This window comes from Gorilla gorilla, chromosome 13 (genome assembly GCF_029281585.2).
Source record: "Gorilla gorilla gorilla isolate KB3781 chromosome 13, NHGRI_mGorGor1-v2.1_pri, whole genome shotgun sequence".
NCBI lineage: Eukaryota > Metazoa > Chordata > Mammalia > Primates > Hominidae > Gorilla > Gorilla gorilla.
Window position 1 is genome coordinate 76,199,567 of NC_073237.2, and position 20,207 is coordinate 76,219,773.

The 20,207-nt window shown below is 37.2% G+C and overlaps 1 long non-coding RNA gene across 1 annotated transcript in view; it reads left to right on the forward strand.

Annotated features, from left to right (window-relative positions):
- The first annotated feature begins 2,671 nt into the window (after positions 1–2,671).
- Positions 2,672–20,207, forward strand: part of LOC129524679 (uncharacterized) — a 48,624-nt gene continuing 31,088 nt past the window's right edge. The window contains exon 1 of the long non-coding RNA XR_008668539.2: positions 2,672–2,764. This is a non-coding gene — a long non-coding RNA (uncharacterized lncRNA). The remainder of the gene's footprint in view (positions 2,765–20,207) is intronic.

A 20,207-nucleotide genomic window follows, 5' to 3' on the forward strand; every position in this document is an offset into this window, starting at 1 on the left:
TTCTTAAATGTTCCCCTGTATCCCAATCAATAGAAACTGAATCTCGAATAATACGTTGAAGGAAGCTCCCTATTTAGAAAACTGAGATGCATTTCCTCTGACTTTAATCAACACCACTCTTTCAGGCTTGCTGGTTAGCCTCTTTAAAACCACCCCTACTGCAGGGAAGGGGAAGATAGATCTCACTGGAGAGGTACAGCTGCATCTTTGAACTGGCTTATCATTGCCTAGATTGTGGCAACAACTCCTCAGGATTGAAAGATGCACAATTTGTATACTGGAACTTGAGGCCAAAATCTATACTGGTAATGTTGCTTTACATCTTTCCTATGAATTAGTATAGATTTTCAAAAGAAACTATAAGTACAGCAATGGTAGCAAAGCAGAATTTGCTATAACTTTCCAATTGCTGCTAGTTTCAATAGCCAGTTCACAACAACCTTCTTTATTCTTTTGGGTTGTTTTATTTGAGCCTCTTTTTATCTGCTTATCAGATAGACATGGATAGACACCTGTAAATCAGTTAGCTTCATCTATATTAGACTTTTTTTGCATGTAAATGATCACATTAAGGTGAATGCAAATGTATCTCACCACACCTTTTCAGAAGCATAAATTTAATTTTTAAAAATTTTATGTACATGTGGGTTTAGGAATACCTCTGCTCTTCTTCTTGTTTTTGCCTGTCAGAAGATCAATGATGTATCAAAAGTCACAACAAGTGTTTATAAAGAAAACAGATAGGATCCATTAGGTTTTATGCCACTGCTTTTTAAAAGTATAGTTTCTAAATATCAATTTAAATTGGACTTTGATTTAATAACTCATTGAGGGTTGGATACAATTTCAATTGAGTAATGCTAATATGGATAGAAGTTGGAGCCAGGCCAACATAATTTGAGTGCCAAGGGACCACACCTAATTATTGTTACCCAGCCTGAGATGTGACGCCTTGTCTTCTGAAACCAGCTGAAGTGAGGGGAAGCATGCCAGGGAGAGGACATGCCAGTTTGCCCTTACATGCCCTAAATTTGCTGCCTAGGTTGATTAGCGGAAAGAACATGGGCTTTGTCTACAAACCTCAGATTGAATTCTGGCTGTTGCACTTGTAACCTTGAGGCCTTGAGCATATTACTTAACCTTTCTGAGTCTCAGTTTCCTTTCCCATAAAACAAGGATTATACCTCCCCTGCAGTGCTGTTTGTAAAGATGAAATGAAATACAATAACTCATGTCTGATCACTAGGCCAGCACACAGTGGCTGCTCCTATTCGTTCCTTTGCTTCTTTTTCTTTCTGAGTAGATCGGATTAATGCAGAGCGTTGTTTTTGGCAAGTTGTTGAAAACAGCTACTTCTATATAATGGTGCTGAGATTCACTAGGTCTTTAATACTGTGAACAGGGATACTCATGAAAGTTATAGAGAGGCTATATGAATTAGAGCAGGATTGTTTCTTAAAATATTCTTCTCATTTTTCTTCCTCTTAGACAAGAAAAGGAAAATGACCCAATAGAATAAAAATGTATTCTGATTTCCCTACCTCTCCTTTAATTTTATTTATTTGTTCATTTCTTTCATGTCAGATTATGTATTTATTTATTTTCGGCAGACTAGAGAACTTGAATCAGAGCTTTAGAGAACACAGCAAATTGCTGTCTTCATTCTCCATCCTGGGCCAGTCTGATAGTTTCCTCGAGGCAGATCTCCTTTGTGATGGTCTCCTGTAAATCAAGCACAGGGATGCAGTTGCATGGGTCAGCATGTAAAATAACATGCTGTCCGCATAGAACGCGATGTGCAAAGTACCAGTGTAACTTGACATCCATGCCCCTTTAACACCTGTTTCCATAGCTACACTGTAATCCAGACATTTGAGAGGCAGGCTTGCCTCTGCCAGGCCTGTCATTTCAGGGAAATAAATTAAGAAAGCTGATGACAAGGCCTGGATTATACAATTTCTTTAAAGTACAAAGCAGACCTGAAATCTAACCAGGAAGGAACAGAGTTCAGATAAAATGGATAAAATCCATTTCCGGTAACCTTTGTAAGAAAATTTGAATGCAGCCTCCTTTATACATTTTGTTCCCCGACTCTCAGAAGCAGCATCATATGTTACACCTGGCAGCCGTATTTGTGGCACCATATTTTTCTTATTTTTAAGCGGTGCTACCATATTTTTTAAAACGAAAGTTTGGAAAAAATAAACAGATGGGAAGATACTGGTGGAGGGGGGACATGGTGCAAAGAGAAAAAGAGAGAAAGATGGAGTTAGGCAAGTGCTAAAGGGCAGAGCGTCAGTATCAGACACTGAGATATTTGCATATTCACAATATGTTTCTGGCCCAGAGCACGTTTTTCTGGCGTTCTGTATGTATTTCTAGGTCTCTATATTTATCCATGTCTCTGGCTACATATGTAAGACTAACTTTAGAGGTGGTGTGTTTGCTGGATGCTTTGCAGTGGTACTTGAAGAATTTCATGTTAAATATGCACTGGCAGCAGGAATGAGCTGCTCTCACATAGGAAGAGAAATAGGAGGGAGGTGGGGACCCCAGCCATGGTTCTGCAGCGTGCTGGCCAGCTGAAGACAGGGCCTTTCAACACTATTTTCATCAAGTGGTTCTGAGCCAGTTCATTTATTTTTGGATTCTCCTTAATTCCAAATCAAAGCAGGTGATACTAAAATCAGACTATGCTGCATGAGAACAACTACCCTCCTCCAAAAGACCCTCACCACGCTATTTTTCACCTCGTGGAATCCAGGTAATGCTTGCTTGCTTGAGTGCATTTATCTCCTTATTTAGTATGCAGGGGAGAAGGCTGTTTTGGAAGCAAAGAAGGTAAAGAGAGACTGAGTTTGAAGAAGGGGTTATTACAAGGATATGTGCTCTCCCAGGGACATGGCACTCGCCATTACGGGAATGTTCTCATCACTAGTTGCTTTATTTTAATGTCCTTTTCTTCATGCTCATGGCCATCCCAGGTAAAACTGATGACTCAGCCTGATTATTATTTTTGGATCGTCGGTAAAATTTACTTTTGACTCAATATATTAAAAACTTGTCGGATCACGTACAATATTAAACAGAGCCTTTTAGTGATGTTCTAAATTTAGTATTTTATTTAAAATTGCTTTACAAGAGAAAATTTGCCAGTGGGTTTGCTCTGATTAGGTGAATCTCTTTTCTATATTGAAAAACAGAAGATAAAATTTATGAAGTAAAATTATTAGGCTGGTGCAAAAGCAATTGTGTGTTTTTGACATTAAAAGTAATGGCAAAACCTCAATTAGTTCTGCAAACTAACACGTGAAAACTGAAGAAAACCATATATTATTAACTTGAGGTGATGTGTGTGTGTATGCATATACATATATGTACATATATACATATATATACATATATGTACATATATACATATATACACATATATGTACATATATACATATATACACATATATGTACATATATACATATATATACATATATGTACATATATACATATATATACATATATGTACATATATACATATATATACATATATGTACATATATACATATATATACATATATGTACATATATACATATATATACATATATGTACATATATATACATATATGTACATATATATACATATATGTACATATATATACATATATGTACATATATATACACACATACATATATAGTATATGCACACACATTTAGTTTTTTTGTTCATACTAAAGTTTTATTTACCTTAATATGAACAAAAGCAATGAACTTTAAGTTAATATAATGGAGGTAATATTTTGAAACGTTTTATTGTGCCTTAGTCCTTTACTTTTGCAGTTGTAAGCTCTCTTAATTCATTCCACCCAAAGCATCCGTCTGCACAGGGACTGTGGATAGAACATGACGGATGATATTCAATGTGCAACCTACGACTATGCAGTGAGAAAAAAACCTGTAAGACAGGCTATTGACCTGAAAGAAGACTTTCTATTCCAGTCTAGAGAAGCTACTTCTTTAGCCCCTGATGTCATTGACAGGCTTACCTGCCTTAGGGAGTAAATTTTGATATAGTGGCAGTGTAAATCATGTGATCCCCCTTCCAGACTCAGGCAATGGTAGGAAGGAGAAGAAAGAAGTGAAGATAAGTGAGTACTGAGTTTCATCTTTTCTGGCTTTCCTCCAATCTTATCTTGTAGGCTCTACCATACATTCTGAATCTGAGATGCCACCATATCAAAGTCTCATGGTGGCAGAGAATGTGCTGAGGGTCCCCAAGACCACTTCCAGGTTCAGGGATTTGCTAGGAGGACTCACAGGGCTCAGCTTGTGGTTGTACTCACGGTTATGGTTTATTACAGTGAAAGGATACAAAGTAAAATCAGCAAAGAAAAAAAGGGCCTGGAACAAAGTTTGGTGGAACCAGATCCAAGCTTCCAAGAATCTCTCTTGGTGGACTCTCATTGGATGTACTTGATTCTCATGGCAACGAGGTGTGACAACACGTGTAAAATGTTGTTTACCAGGAAGCTCATTAGAAACCCAGTGCCCAGAGTTTTTACTGGGAGCTGATCATGAAGGTATCCTCTTCCTGGCAGTTGCCAAATTCCAGGCTCCCAGAAGGAAAACAGGTCTTCAGCAAAAACCACATCGTTTGCACAATAGTTGAGAGACAGTGATCCATTCTTATTAGTTAATATGGTGGAAATCCTCCCAAAATCCAAGTCCTAGACACTAGCCATGGGATAACCTTGTAAGCTGGCCTAAGGCTAGCAGTCTCAGGCTTGCTGTGACTCTTTTCTGCATAGACGGTAATCAGGCAGAGAGGCTCTGGGATAGGCTTTCCTGGCAGCCTTCAGTTGTCAAGTGGTATAAGTGCTGTATTAAATGATCATGGGATTGCTGTGGAGTCTGCTGTGCAATGAGATTGATTGTGCAAGACAGGCTGGGATGGGTGGGGATCACTGGTCCAGGTGGACAACACAGCAGTTAGGATCTGTAGCCAGCAGGAGTAAGGGGGGGACCAAGTTGTCCAGGGAATACCATCTAGAACCTTTCCCAAGGAAAGGCTGAACATTACCTAGCAGACAGTTTAGGTTACAGATCATTGCTTTAAGCCAAAATGCATACTCAATATATTTTTTCTCCTACTCACCAGTGTATAGTCATTTGGGGCAACAAATCCAGGTTAGAGACTGAATAAAGAAATCACATTTCCCCCCACATCTGCATTGTAATGTGACTTAAATTCTGTGCCTTTACTGTACTAGTAATTTTTATTTAATTTGTGAGAAAGGGTACTAAAGATATTTTCCATTTCACTATCGTAAAGCCCTCTTCCCCTTTTAGATATCTGCCAAAACTAAGGACATTTTGCCACTAGGTGATGGTACTTTCCAATGTGCTTTAAATTCAAAGTCCAAGATACATCCAAATACAAAGCTCTTTTAAAGCCACTACGTGATAGTCTTCAAAAATGGCTGCCCACAATCCTATACCTCCCTTACCCCCACTAAGGTAAGGAGTCCTGATTCATCTAGTTCTCCTTCTGTGAAAACTGGGTAGGCCCTTGTGATTTGCTTTGATCGATACAATGCAGCAGGAATCCATAGTGTAACAGTCCTGAGCTGTCTGTTAGAAGCCTGACAGCTTCCTCTTTTTCTCTTGGGAATTCTGCTGCCGTGTAAGAAATCCAACCATCCCTGAGACCACCGGGCTGTGACTATGTCCAGTTATATATTTGGCAAGGCCATGGGGAGGAGTACTTAAAGCCCTGCCAACAGGAAGAAGCAACGCCCCAGACCTGTGACCCCAGCGGAGCTGTCCACCAGGTTCCCAGCCATCTGCGTCATCCCAGCTAAGACTCCAGCTTTCGTGGAGCAGAGACACTCTTGCTATGCAAATTCCTGCTCTACGGATTCACAAGCAAATGAAATGGCTGTTATTTTAAATCATTAAGTTTGGGGGTAGTTTGTTATGCAGCAATAGATAACTGAAACACAGAAATTTGCATTTTATTTGCCGATAAAACTAAAAAGGTAATCTTCTAAAAAAACACAAATGTTCTTTATCACCTATATGAAAAAGCTTTAACTTATGCTTTTGGAGCCAAATTATCCTTTAAGTAGCCTAAGTTTACCAAATCTTTAAGTCCTTTTCACATTAAAACGTCTTAGGGCTTTTGACAGTACAGAGCAAGGAATGTTAAAATTTAGTGTCTGTTTTTGGAAGTAGGCAGTAGAAAATTTAGCATTAATTCTGTTACTCAGAAATCATTAACTATGTTAACTGCTTTGGTTAATTGGTTACTGACTTTTGCCTAAGAAAACATTTTTTACTTTTCATTATACAATTTTTCAAAAATATACAAGATAGGAAATTAGTATAAGGAACCCCCCCGCCACGAACCCTTCAGTCGACATCAATGATCAACATTCTGTCATTCTTCTGAGAAATCAATCTTATGATCATCCTTTTCATGTAGATTTCCTCCTAGGCACTTTTGTCTGAACCACGTGGCACAAATTGGCAGAGAACAAGGAAAAGAAGAACAGAGGAAGGAGAAAAGGAGAAAAGTCATTCTGCTGAAAACTTAAGAATCTCTTTCTTCATTCTCTTTAATCAGATGACTTATTTCTCCGCTTAGCACTCTAGTTAGTGAATCAAGGAATATTGACTCCAAAACTGAAATAAAGTGATTAGCCTCACTAAATCCCTAGCAATAACTGCAGTTCAGACTTTAATAAGTGCCTCTGATATAAACCCTTCCAGAAATTATTTCTCAAAGGGCATCCTCTTGCAGAAAGGTTTAAACAAAATTTAAACAAGATTTTGAACATAGATTTACAATAGTTTCATGACAAAAGCTATGGTTTAAAATGTTTTAGAGTTGCTGTGGGTTTTCGACTGAGGACATAGTGTGTTATACATTAGCTGTTTAATGTGTTCAGTTGTTGAATCCAAAATTGCTTGGAAGGTTTAAACATTGGCAGCCTTGAAAACAAACACTAGTCCGTGTTCCCAGCGACTAAATGAAATCAAAGCAAACCTAATCATTTTCTTTCATATGACTAATAAAGATGTGAAAAAACAAGCTTCAGTTTTACATTTGAGCAGTAATCTTCTTAATTACATCTGGGTTACAAAATGCAAGGCTATGGTTCTTCTCCATAGTTGTAAAATGAAAGCTGAACGTTTATGTATTCCTTCTTCTGCATCATGTGACCAGGGTGGGCCTCATAAGAAGAAGGCAATGGGCCAACAGGAAATTTAATAGAGACCCTGTTTCTCTTTCTTTATTTGTTGAGGGTGGGCGGGGGGAGGTGGAAATCTTTGTCAGAGTTGTATTTATCTTGGGGTCAGAGTGTTCTCTCTCAGTTTATGAATATGTGGTGGGACAAAATGAAAATGTAGATTAGATAAATATAAGTAGGTAAAAATAGGAATTTGCTGATAGAAGGCTGCTGAGCATTTTGGCAGGCCTAATGGTTTTGGAAAGCTTTTTGTAAGGCCGAGCTGATTTTGTTTGCTTCTAAAACAATGATAGGCCCTGAGTGTTGAGCTGTAAGATACCTGCTTTTATAGGTATTTCCCATTGAGGTAAATTAATTGTATATTTCTTTTTGAAGATTCTTAAAAAATTAAATTCTTTTGGACACACAGAGAGCACCATGAAATATCAGCACACTTAGATGTCATAAGTTTCTTAATTATGGTTTGCAAAGAACGTCACACTAAAAGAGGAATATCTGAATGAAAGTTTTGATTAACTTTTCTCTAGTGAGTCTTGTTGCTATATTGCTACATATGCTTAGATTTTTTATGCAATGGTCAATGTCTTAGTTGTTTTATATGTGAAATAGAGCTAATAAAACCTGTACTATCTACCTGATATTGTTCAAAAAAATTAAATGACATTAACCAGTGGCTTGAAAACAGGTTGAAAAAGTTCAAGTAGAGGATGAAAACCTGATTGTGAACATTGGTGTTACTTATAGAGTGCTATGTCATGCAGAATAGAGGTTAGGAAGGGGAGTTTCAAAGAAACATGGCAGATGTTACTATTAATATAAACAAGATTGTAATTCTTAAGTAAGTAATTTGTTTCCAAGACTAGGAAAATAGATAAAAATGAAATAAATACATGGATTTTATCATTATTCTTTCCTTGCTATTAACATTCATTGGCAGATCAGTAGGTATTTGGTCTTTATTCAAAGAATATATATGCATTGTGTGCAAACTTACACATACACATTGATTTTCTAGCAACTGGTAGAGTCTGATAACACCAAGTACAACAATCTAAATGGACATCATTGATGTAAAAAGTTAGAAAAAGAGTTCTATAAAGGACTGAGCTCTACTAGGGGAAATATATCACTACAAGAACTTGCTTAACCTTCTGTTTCTGTTTTCTATTGCTGCATAATGAACCACCCCAAAATTTAGTAGCCTAAAACAATAACTATTTTATTGCTATAATTCTGAGTGAGGAATCATGGCTGGGAGCAGTGGGGGCTGGCTCATTTCTGCCTCACATGGTGTGAACCAAAGCAGCTCAGCCGGGCTTGAGGATCCAAGGTGGCCTCACTCACATGTCTGGGATTCAGTGCTGGCTGCTGGCTGGGGCTCTTCAGTCCTTCTCTGCCTGGCTTCTCTCTCATCCTCCAGGGGACTCTCTTCACATGGCCTCTCCTCCAGCAGGTCTTTACATGATGGCCAGGGTCCAAAGGGCAAAATGGAAGCTGCAAGATCTCTGCAGACCTGGATCCAGAACTGAGAACAGCAAGTACCTATCTCTTGGCCTCCTGTGATGTGAAAAAAACAAACTCCTAAATATTCAAACTATTCTGGCGGGGTATTCTGTTAGGTGGAGTTATGTTATCATTCCTGTCTGCTCCAACACCAAAGGCTGGCTTGTCTGGAGACTGAGCCTTTCTTCCTCTGCCCTCTGTGTTGTTTATTGTCAAACACCAAGGCTTTCCTCAGGTAGCCAGTACTATCACTGTGTGGATTATTGTTTTAAATAAGAATGGTGAGCATTTCACCATTTTATTTGCTTTGTTTTGGGTTAAACCCTTGTTAATAAGAACATTTAATTAAACAGAACATTTATGTTGCCCTGAGAAATACAGTTTTTCTAGGTGAATTTGGTGAGAGGCGACTGCCTTGTGAATTTCAAAAAGGATGCTGCAGAGAAGGAAATGGTACAGGAAGAAGAATTAAGTGGTAACAACAAGCATTAATATTCATGACAGCCCGCCAAAGAACCTTAAAGAAAAGGGAGACAGCCAAAGCTAATGGATTATTTTCATAAACCTTTACCTCAATAAATAGTTGTAGAGAATTAATCCAGCATCAGTATGATCATAAGATTCCAATCATACACTCTTCCTCAAATGTCATAGCTGAGAACAGAAGTAAACCATACCTTATGCTTGAATACTTGTTAGTTAAATCACATCTTAGCTGGACTGCATGAAATCTGATAGATTGCAAAGTAGCAGATGTGTGGACTGAAAATCAGAAGACAGAAATTAGCTACTTCACTATAGCCTGCCCTTTCCAAGGCTTCTGAACTTTGAAAGGGATGCTAATTAGTTATTAGAAAATTGATTCAAGGACACGAGAACTTAAAAACGCAACAACAGATCACATGAAAATGGCTATTATCTTTGTGACAGAAAGGGTCCTTTCCATGGCTTACTGTGTCTGAAGGTAATCTGCAGAAGGGAAGCTACAGAGTAAGGCATAGGAGGGGAAAAGCCAGATGTCATTAAAAAGGTCAGTCCAGCGAGGCCTTCTAACCTTGAGCTTCATCCTTTCTCCCTTTCTTTCTCTCCCTTCTCCTCCCCTTCATGGGGATCGGACACTCTTGGTGTTTTTCCTCAAGTGAACATAAAAATGGGTCCAAATCATCTAGTCTTGTTAGACTGGTCCATAGATTTCTAGCCATGAGGGCCTCTTTATTCCAGAGCTGTGTAATAAGCTGAAATCCTAGATCATTTACTCCACAGAGGACCTAGGGGACTGCATTCAAAAGACAAAAACTCATGTTGTGAACACCGCTGAAGAGAAACACCCTCTCTGTTGACTGGTCACACTTTCCATTCGTGATCACGGATGGGCACACAGTGCTATTTTTTTCTTAGCCTTCGGTGTTGGTTTCTCCTCACCTTCCTGACTGCTCAAATGTTTTGGTGCTCTAGGACTTCGGAGGAGCCCTCTTGCCTTCGCGCTTTCCTTGGGTGAATACTTATAGATCTGTAACTTTAAATATCTGTCTATATGATAATAACTTCCAAATTCGTATCTCCAAACCAGATTTCTCTCATAAATTCTGGGCTCCTAGATCTACATGCTACTTGACATCTTCTTTTAAATGTTGATAGGCATCTTAAACTCAACATATTTTTAAAAGTCTTGATAAATGGCCCATCTCCATCAACACACAAACACACGCGCGCACGCACGCGCGCGCACACACACACACACACATCCCTTCCTTTTCTAGGACTTCCTGTATCAGTAAAGGTGCCCTCCCACCTGCACTTACTCAATTGTTCAAGCCAAATAGCTAGAAGCACGTTTCTTATTTTTCTCTTTTACTTTCCCCAAAATTGATTCTATCAGCATGTCAAGGCAATTCAATCTCTAAAACGTATCTGGAATCTATCTTATTCTCCCGCAATTTTACTATTAACACCTTAGTCTAAGTCTGTAAGCCACCACTGCAAATGGATTAAGCCACTCTCTTGCTAACTGTTTTCCTTCCTTCTTTTTCTGACTACTATTCATTCCCCAAACAGGAGCGGAAGCAGTCTTCTTAAGAATGTAAATCTGATCATGCCACTCCTCTGCATAAAACCATCCAATACCTTCTCAGACACATAGAATAAAATCTCATTGCTTAAAGCCCTGCATGATCTGGTCCTGCCTGTCTCACCCCCTGATCCTATAGCCCCTCTTGCCTCCTGAGCGTGTTTCCAACCCATAGCCCTTTATCTCTCCCTCAAGCACATCAAGTTCGCTCCTGCCTTAGATCTTTTGCATCTGCCATCCTTTTTTGCCTGCAATATCTTTCCTTCAGAAGCTTTTATGGATGGATTTTTCTTGTCATCTAGTTGTCATTTCAGATGCTGTCTCTTCAGACTGTCCCTTTCCAACCACCAATTGCATCACTCTTTTTTATTTTCTTCATGGCACTTCCATTGTGTGATATTGTTTATGGAATATCTCTCCTGGTAAATTGTGAGCTTCTGAAACAGGGACTATACTTGTTTACTTCTCTACTGAATCTCCCATACCTAGAATAATGTTTGGCACATACTGCTTTTTCAGTAAATATCTCTTCAATGTAAGATTTCAGACTGGGCACCTAGATGTTCAAAGCCTAATCCTCAGGTGAGTGAACATACGAGTGATGCATGACATTTGATGATACCGCTCCTAGAAAGGACTCTTCTCCTCCATACCCCAAATCCACCCCACTCAATTTGGATGAGTTTGTCTGTCTTGGGATTTTATATGCCAAAATATATATCTATTTGGGCCTAGTAAGATTCCAAAGCAAGGAAGGGGTATTTTCTTTTTTTTTTTTTTCTAAATCAAATATTTGTCCAAACATATTTCAATAGGTATTGGTTTTTTACTTTATTGGAGAGAATTATTTTTAGGACAGAAAATGTTCTTTCTACATTTATTTCAGGCATAGGATTCTATAAGTCTATTTTTCTTACATTGTATTTTCTTTACTTAAATATGGAGGAGTTACCAACATTGTTCACATAAACTGTCTTCTATACTTAGTGGAGTCAAAGGCTAAGCGGGTGTCTTGACTTGACTTGTCTTCCAGATTTCTGCAGACATACAAGAGCAGAAGTCATTTTTATGGTCAAATTTGTTTCCATTTCTTTTGAACTATGCGACATGTTTTTCCTATTTGTTAATGGTGACCTTTAAGCATTTTGCCATTGCAAAAACAATGCGTAGTTTTATTTATTTATTTAATTCCTGGTGATAAGCCATCATAACTCCATTTAAAAAAACATTCCTATTTGGAAAATTTAATGCAAATTCGAATTTAGACTAGCAAGATACATCAAATCACATATCACTGTTGAACTGAAAAGTTGACTAGTCTGATATTTTGTCTCCAAAGAATAATTTTAAAAATGTAAATTAATTGATTTATTCTGCACAGCACAATAAAAATGATAAATCTGTGTGAGATTAGAGTCTACCACAGATTCTGATTTGCTTATATAATGGAAACTATTTTAATTGACATATTTATTTAAAAATCAAGAATTCGTATCTATTTAAAAACTAAAAATGGGGCAGTTTATAAACACCATGTGTAAGTACATATATATACACACATATAAAATATTACTCAGACTTATTTTTATGTTTTTTCCCAATGTTATAAATAATTTGCCAGAAATCTTTAAGACTTTTTAATTGAGTAGCAATTTTTGCTTTTTCAGGTAACAGTACTGGCACTAGGAATGGGTCAAAATTTTTAAAATACTGTCTAAATATGATTGTTGTTACCAAGTAATTTTTGTTCTTGGGTGTTGTCCTTGTATCTAAAGTAGCATAAAATATGGGAAAGCAGTACAGATTGGTGTCAGAATACGTGATGTCATGGAAAGAGAAAGAAAGAGAGGTTCTAAGTGTTCTAGGTTCTGGTTCTAGGACTCACTAATCATCTGTATTTATAGATAAGCTATACTCTTTTGGGTCTCAGAATTTCCAAACATGTTTTTCAGTAAACTCGTCTGAAGGATATTCATATGCATTTCACTAAGAAATATTTCAATAATCAAAACATTGCGGGGTGTAGTCTTGAAAATTCATTAGGCCTATTATCATATTAAAGCATTAAAAATACAAGAAAAACAAGTCTGATGTTAAAAACTTGGCATTTCCCGAATATTGTTACTCACAGAACTTTCATTTCTTTTTTTTTCTTCTCAAATCTTTAAAAATTTTTCTCAGAACACCTATCAAATCTTGCAAATCAAGTGTGCTGTAGTAACCCAGCTTAGGTGAGGTCATACTACAAGATTCTTAAGGTTCTTTCAAACCCCAACCGTCTATGTTTTTATATATCAAAATGATAAAACTAATAGCAAGAGACCAAACTTTCAGAATTACCCTGTATTTATTCTCATAATGTAATATAATCAGTCAATAAAATGTAGAACTTTCTCTTATCACCCATGTCAACCAAAAATCTAAAGGCCTAGAATTTACATCTACTTAAGGCTTGTTTAAAAAATCTGATTACATAAAACATGCAGAAAGACCTAAGTAAGTGATAAGCCTGAGAATATTTACTATGTTTCCTGCTTGTTAGATTTGATGTCCTCCTTTGGTGCCTCAAATAATGTTTTTGCTATCACGATGCTTTGGAGAGGAAAGAGAAGAAGAATGATCACTTAAAATCAAACCTTGGGGACAGTTTCATTGGAAAAAAAGGGCCATGAGAAAGAAGCACCAGCTTTCTGCTTGTATTATAGTAGAATTGCCATGGATCCATTTGAATTGACAATGCCCAAGCGATGCAATCATTTGTGGTGCCATAGTGTTTACCTTCTCGGCTTAGTTCCCTTGAAGAAATTAATGAGCCATCTTTATGTTTCAGGCCCTAGGCCAGGCACTGGAAATATGCATGAGTAAAACATCGTCCCAACACCCCATGATAAATGTTCTGATGGGTAAATGTGCAGGATATTAGAAAAATCCAAATGCAGTGTGAGTATGCATAATCTAGGAAGAGAAAATACAAGAGAAATACAGTACAACAAGAACACCAAAGTAAATGAAGGAAAACCTCTAAGGTGGAAGCTGAGAAAAATTATTGGTCCTAGAAGGAAATGGGGCCAGAAGACATGGGACATGGTTGCTGCTATGGTTTGGATATTTATCCCCCCAAAACCTCATGTTGAAATTTGATCCCCAGTGTTAGAGGTGGAGCCTAATGGGAGGTGTTTGGGCCACAAGGACAGATCCTTCATGAATTGCTTGGTGCTGTCCTGCTGTCCTGGTGGTAAAGAGTTCTTGCTCTATTAGTTTCTGTGAGAGCTGATTATGAAAAAGAGCCTGGCACCTCTCCCATCTCTCGTTCTCTCTCTGGCCATGTGATCTCTGCACATGCTGGCTTTCCCTTCACCATCTGCCATGAGTGGAAGCAGCCTGAGGCTTTCACCAGATGGCCAATCATCCAGCAAGCAGAATTATGAGCCAAATAAATCTTTTTTCTTTGTAAAAACCAGTCTCAGGTATTTCTTTATAGCAATACACATGGACTAAGATAGTTGCCACAGAAAAAAGAGCCAGGAAGAGCAAGTCTCAGTAGTTAATGGATCTCATTTCAAAGAAATTTATCAGAGGATTCTAGACTTTAAGAGAAAGGGGGTCCTTGAAGCTTATTAACTTGCTCATAGCACAAATGAGTACACAAAATCCAAGATCACAAAGCAGGTTTGTGGCAGAAACAAGACTGGAAGCTAGAAAGTCTGACCTTAAGCTCATGTTTCACTGTTTTATTATTTAAATTATTTAGGGATCCTGTGATTTTTTTTTTAACGATCACACATAGTTTGAAGTAAGTAGACCATTGTTTATGTGATGTAAGATAGATTTTAATGATGTTTATTTTAATGAGACTTAAGCCATGAACCATTAAACAATTTTAGGAAAGCTATGAACCTTTAAACAATTTTAAGAAAGTCCATATTAGAGGAACAGAAGTTCAGCTTGTACACAGAGAAAATGGCAAATAGAAGATTCAAGGCACATGAGGAAGAAAGAATTGACCTGGTCTCCGATGATATATGGAGGTGGATAGAAAGGAAGGAAGATGTCAAAACTAATTCATATTTCATTTTCAAGTGACTGGAAGAATGTTGATACCATTGCCAGCTGGAAGTAGCCTGTAGGGTAGGAAAGCAATGTTGATGTCTCCAAAGGGGAGAACACAGAGGCTGGGATGAGAAATTGTCTGTAGAGTAGAGAGGGAGAACTGGAAAAGACAAAGTCTCTGCAGGGTGAATCAATGGCACCTGACTATGGACTGTACATAATGAATGAGGCCAAACGAATTTAAAAATCATGGTGATGGAAGGGCATGCAGCCTGAGGCCTGCTATAGGGTTGGAGTCAGGAAAGACCTCTGGAACAAACATTAATATTTTCTGTACATGAAAAACTGCTATAAATAATCATAAAATTTTAGGTCTAGGAAAACTATAGCAGGTAATCGAGTTTTTTTCTGCCTCTAAAAAATTACTCCTTAGGCTTTAACAATGGGTAATGCAGAGTTTGTGGTTTGTCCTATTTTTAATAACTTCCCTTGATAAAATATTTGAATACCTATCAGTCATTTTATTACTAAATCATTCCACATGTATAACTGTGGGCCCTCATTTCTATTTGGTCCATTTCCTTGAATTTAAATCAAGAATAGATAAATCACTAAGGCATTACCTCCATTCCGCTCCCTAAAGGTATTTGAGAGACAACCTTCGTAGTCTTCTATTCTTAGAACTACATTTTCTAGTTTTGTGAAGTTTTCCTCATGGACATTGTACATCAGCTTCAGTGATATGGTTCTATTTGTCCAGCTTCAATTTGCCTATAAATTATTATAGTTGAAGAGACAAGAAGCAGAAACAGTTGTCTTGTAAACAAAACAAAACAAAAACAAAACAAAGCAACATTCAGATAATGGATGAACATATTGTATTTCCTGCAAGTTCTAGTTTTATTTATGTAGCCAGAAAGAACCCTTTTGAACTTCTTAAAATAGTGCTATGTATTTTATATGAGATAGGTTTGATATGTAACATATAAAGCCTCCCATTAATCCCTCCAGAATACATAAAAATAATTTTGCCCTCCTTTGCCAGACATTGGCAATTGCTTTGGAAAATATGTAAATAACTTGTTGAAATACTTTCCCAAGCTCCTTCTCCAGCATTCTTGTTTTCTTTTCAATTGAAAGACTTAACTCCAGTACCACAATTTAATACAACAAAGGAACATATTTTCCCAGGTAGTGCAGAAATAATAAATGGAAAAGATTCCCACAGCTTCCAGAGCCTGCTACTTAACATTACTTTTTTGAATCTACAGAAAATAAATTGATCCATTGATAATTTTAATAGATGTCTGAGAAAATAAAAACAGTGTATCAATTCTTGTCGGTGGCAATATTCATCTCTTTCCTTCTGTGTAGCAGCAACTCTTTGGGATCGCTCATCATAGAGACATTATAGATATTTGCAGAGGGAAATGAGAGGGCATAAGTTATTTTATTTATAGGCAATTCAAATTCTTCCTGCAAAGAATTTATAGCAACACATAAAAAAGCTAAAATACTGGCATTCTCACTTCCAATCCTGCCCATCCTTTTAAGTCACTGTCCCTAAAATCCTCATTTCCTCTCCCAAATTTTCCAAAGTGTTTCCTTCACGTTTTCAAATATATCCTTGTAAGCTCAGCTCTTTTCTGTTTGTATAAAAGTAAGGTAACTATACTGGTCTCTCTAACTGTCGATAACTTGCATTTTTCACTTTGACCTTATTTAAAGTGTGCAAATATTTAGCCCTTGAATAATATCAATTATGTAAATATGTATTTGCACATTCTATTTTCTTGAAAAGATACCATGTGATAAGCATATTCACTATTTTTTTTCTAAAATGGTACCAAAATGTTATAAATATTGGTATAAAAAAGGAGACAACTAATGGATTGGTGAAAATTTGTGGGAGCTAGATTAAGTTGATAACTAGTCATGGGGTTGACAAATTTTATTGCGTTGCTGGTGCCATGTAGAAAAGGGTCTTTTTAGACAAGGCCATTGATTTGATGTATTTATAGCAGAATTTTCTAAAGTGTTGTCAGACGGCCACCTTTACAGAATCAACTCGCCTTTTAAAAACTGCAGATATTTGTGTCCCATCTGTGTCTGACTGAATGAAAGTTTCTAAATGGAGAGGGCCTTAGAATCCACATTTTAAGCAAGCAATTCAGGTTATTCTCCTCACGTCAAAACACCTGGGCATCATTTGTTGATAACATGTTACTAAAACAACATTTGTGTTTTAACCCAGATCTCCGTCTTGAAATTCAGAATCTGTTTCTAGAAGGAGCTATTAGTTTACTTTCTTGAGTGCTCTGTGGGTATCTCATATTCACTGCATGCTTCATCCCAGTAAACCTGCCCTTCCTTTTTTACTTGTCTTGCCAATCAAACGCCTAAGAGTCACCCTAGACTCTGTCCATACCTTCATCCTCAGTACCCAAATCACCAATAAGAGCGTTCGTGTCTAGCTTTTACGATTCTTGTGTCTTATCACCTCCTCTCAAACCTCACCTTTTCTAACATGCCAACTTATAAAGATTTTCATCTCTAAAGTGATGAGGCCCAGCAGAGCAGCACATCACTGGCTTTTATGAGCCTCCACAATTGGCACAACAAGGAGGAACAGTGGGAGTGATCTGTCACCTGTGCAGGCTAGAAGTCTTGTTTTTGTTAGTTTGTGAAAAATTTTTAAAAATAATAAAACTGTTGGCTTGCTTTAATCACCACCATTAAGTATTGTTAGTAATAAAATACTCCTTGCCACCAAACTGTTCCCACCCCTTCCCTTGACACATGGTTGGCCCACACTATATACTTTCTACATATTTCTATTATCTTCCTACATGCCATTTTATGTTATAATGAGCTGTTTACATGTTTGTCCATCTCCCTACACTGTGAGTTCTTTTTTTCTGAGTTCTTTCTATATTTTATATTTCCTACTAACCAGCAAAAAACTCTCTATGCATTATACACACTTAATAAATATGAGTCTTGCATATTGGAATAAATTTATTATTATAACATTATATACAAGAAATGGATTAAACTGTAAGACTAGGTACATGTATCTGCATACTCATTTTCAAAAACATCTCTAGAAATTGTGAAGCAGGGGTATTTTAGAATTACAATAACATGTGGGTATGGGAAACAGAGAAGTGTCATCAGTGGATTAGGTAATTTAAAGAATAATGAAGTGACAAAGTCAAGTAGGTATGACTATTTGAATAAATCACTCCCCTAACACTGGCTGAAGAATACATTAAAACACAAAGATACACACACACACACACACACACACACCTATCAACAGGTGAACATGCAATATCAGGTTGAAAATTAGCAAAGACCCCCATGTGCACACACACATTCACACCACTCATATTTAAGGAAAATGAATACCATAAAATAGAAAGTAGTATAGTAAACTTAAAATAAATATAACTCATATACATAGATAAAAATAAAGCATATTTCATCAGGAGGAAAGAATAGTTTTTCATGAAAAAGGAAAAACTAGAATGTAAAAAATATAATTATGGGTATAAACAGAAACTCAATTCTCAGTAGCAGAATGGAGGCAGCAGAAGAGTAAATTGTTGAACAGAAATATTGAGTCAGAGAATTGTCCAACATTTATCACCAAAGAGCCAAAGAGCAAAAGAATAAGTACTTTGAAAACATAGTTAAGAGGTAGGAATCATAGATATAGAATTTAAAATATTCTTTTCATAAGAATTACAAAAGGAGAGAACAGTAACTGGAAGACAGGAAATAAACACATAATATTGAAAAAACTTGATAAAGTAAAACATGGAACTTTGGGATAAAAGTGCTTCCCAAGTGCCTACCAAAATCAATGAAAACAAAGAAAAAAAATCTGCATCTAGGTATACCTTGTGGTAAAATTTCAGACTTTCAAAGATAAAGACACTATGCTAACAGCTTCTGAAGACAAACCATGACACAAACAAGTTGCCTGTAAAACATAATGAATAAATAAAAAGATCACGGCTTATTATTTTTCTTCTGCCTTGCTTGTCAGCATCCTTCATGATTGAGCAGACTTTGGAACTGTCAGTCTCCAAGGTTGACTTTGTTTACCAGTATTTTCTATAGTTTATTCATCTTTAAAACTGTTTAAAAACAGCTTTCCATTCTATTGATCAACTCCTATGGGTAAACCAAGGAATGTGATTGCTGAGTCATATGGTAAAAGTATGTTCAGTTTTGTAGGAGACTGCCAAACTAGCTTTCAAAGCAGCTTACCACTTTGCATTCCCGCCAGCAATTAATGACAGTTCCCATTGTTCCATATCCTTGCTAGCATTTGGTGTTGTCAGTGTTTTAAGTTTTGGCCATCGTAATAAGTGTGTAGTAGTATCTTATTGTTGTTTTAATTTGAAGTTCCCTAATGACATAACACTGAGCATCTTTTCATATGCTTATTTGCTATCTGTTTATCATCTTCAATGAGTTGTGCAGGTCTTTTGCCCATTTTAAAATTGGGGTGATTATTTTCTTATTGCTGAGTTATAAGAGTTCATTGTATATTTTGGATAACAGTCCTTTATTAGATATGTCTTTTGCAAATATTTTTTCCCAGCCTTCTTGTTTTCTTGATACAGTTTTTTTTTCTAATTCCAGCATTTTGAAAACATTGTTTCACAATATTCTGGCTTCCATTGCTTCTAATGAGAAATTAGCAGTTCTTCATTTTGTTCTATGTACAGAATGTGTTTTTTTCCTATGGCTGCTTTCAAGATTTGTTTTCTTTGATTTTTTTTTTTTTTTTTTTTTTTTTTTTTGTTGAGATGGAGTCTCCCTGTTGCCCAGGCTGGAGTGCAGTGGTGCGATCTCGGCTCACTGCAAGCTCCGCCTCCTGAGTTCACGCCATTCTCCTGGCTCAGCCTCCCAAGTAGCTGGGACTATAGGTGCCCGCTACCTCACCCGGCTAATTTTTTGTATTTTTAGTAGAGACGGGGTTTCACCATGTTAGCCAGGATGGTCTTGATCTCGTGACCTCGTGATCTGCCCACCTTGGCCTCCCAAAGTGCTGGGATTACAGGTGTGAGCCACCGTGCCTGGCCGATTTTTTTTTTTTTTTTTTTTAAACAGAGTCTCACCCTGTCACCCAGGCTGGAGTGCAATGGCGTGATCTTGGCTCACTGCAACCTCCACCTCCCAGGCTCAAGCGATTCTCCTGTTTCAGCCTCCCAAGTAGCTGGGATTACAGGCGTGCACCACCATGCCTGGCTCTGGCTAATTTTTTGTATCTTTAGTAGAGACGGGGTTTCAGCATGTTTGCCAGGCTGGTCTTGAACTCCTGAC